At 35.9% G+C, this 1,505-nt stretch overlaps 1 long non-coding RNA gene across 1 annotated transcript; it reads left to right on the top strand.

Annotated features, from left to right (window-relative positions):
* Positions 1-14: 14 nt before the first annotated feature.
* On the top strand, positions 15-1,494 carry LOC106944298 (uncharacterized). Its single transcript, XR_001424200.1, has 3 exons — positions 15-288; positions 1,008-1,096; positions 1,302-1,494. It is a non-coding gene; the product is annotated as an uncharacterized LOC106944298 (long non-coding RNA).
* Positions 1,495-1,505: the final 11 nt, after the last annotated feature.

Below are 1,505 nucleotides of genomic sequence, written 5' to 3'. Positions count from 1 at the left end.
TCAGAGTTATTTCTGACTGCCAATCCAAAAGACCAGTCTGTGCTTGGTACACAGGAAAAATAGGAGAGTAATTTTTTCGGAGTTAACATTATTTTCATCTGAAAGTGTCATTTTTATACATTATAGAGTGAAATCATTTCAATTGGTCAATAGAATCGGAACAAAAAAATAGAGTAAATCATAACAGAGTAAAACAAGAACACGCCCACTGAAGTTCCTTAAGTTTCGTTTCTTCCACCATCTTGTTATCCCGCATTGGAACGGAGGCGACGGTTAGCTGTGTGCCAGGTAAGTCCCCAAATGAGTTGTAGATATATTTTACGTGGGGTTGTATGATTTATTTTTATTATTAAGACTATTAATCTCTAGTGGAAAGATGACGTGCTGCTGTGTGTTCGTGGGGGAAGGAGGGGTGCAGCGAGGAATTGACATGGTTGGCTAACTAGTTAGCATGTGTGCTTCAGCTAACTTAATTTAGCCGTTTACAACAATGTAAGCAGAAAAAAAACATCAATGTTGTACAATCTACGTCCATTTTTTTAATTTTCACAAGTCAAGGCTGTCGCTATTTTTAAGCTGAGGAACGGAGTTTAAAAGAGGAGCTAGCTGTACAGTCGAAGCTGGCTCTTCTAGCATGTGGAGCCAGGGTTCCGCCCAGAAAATGGCGCGGGAGGACTATGCTAGTAACGTTTCTTGAACATAGAGCAGCGATAAAAAAAACAGAATTAAAGTCGTGCTTTGTATGTAAATTATGCAAGTTGTCAGTAAAACATTTTTGACTGACTTTTTTGTTCATAAACCCCGTTTCCATCGAGTTGTATGGAGCTGATATGTTTTTCCCGTCTTAGCTGTGGTGATTGGCTAAATTCAAGTAAAGAGCCTAGCCCATTAAGGATAGTTGTTAGCCACCCCCATGATGGTTTCAATCTTTTATCTTAATTTTTTATTCATTTTGATAAGTATGTTTATATGATTATTGAAAATATATATTTTTTTACATAATGCAGGATGCAAGCTGTGCGTGTCAAATACAGAGATCGACAGAAATACATCTGTTTTGAAGGCCAGCTGACATACAGTTCTTTTTTGGAATGTGGTGAGTGCAAAAAAAAACAAGTTTACAGCATTTTCACATATTAGGTTTATCAAAAACGTTTTGGAAATGGTGCCAAAATAGATGCTTTACCAACTTTTCAGATTTATTTATTTTTTTTATTTAATTTTACTTTTTATGTCTTATTTTAATTGTTATTTGCATATGTTCAAATATAGAATAAATAAATAATTTGCTATGTTCACAGCTGCAAAAAAGTTCAGCATCCCAACCTTGGACTTAAAAGTCTTTGATGACTCGAAGACTGAAGTGGATGAGGAGGTTTTTGAGCTCCTTTTGAAAAGTCCAAACCTTGGTGTGCTGGAAATTTGTGAAGCACAAGATCTCAATCCAGAAGGTAAGTTGTTTTGAAGTGTCATGTGCTTATTTTTGTGAACTATTTTTGGTCATC

This window comes from Poecilia latipinna, unplaced genomic scaffold, assembly GCF_001443285.1.
Source record: "Poecilia latipinna isolate Pla-1442-1.1 unplaced genomic scaffold, P_latipinna-1.0 Scaffold7896, whole genome shotgun sequence".
Lineage (NCBI taxonomy): Eukaryota > Metazoa > Chordata > Actinopteri > Cyprinodontiformes > Poeciliidae > Poecilia > Poecilia latipinna.
Note: the sequence above shows the minus strand (reverse complement) of the source record. Positions and strands in the feature narration are given on the sequence as shown.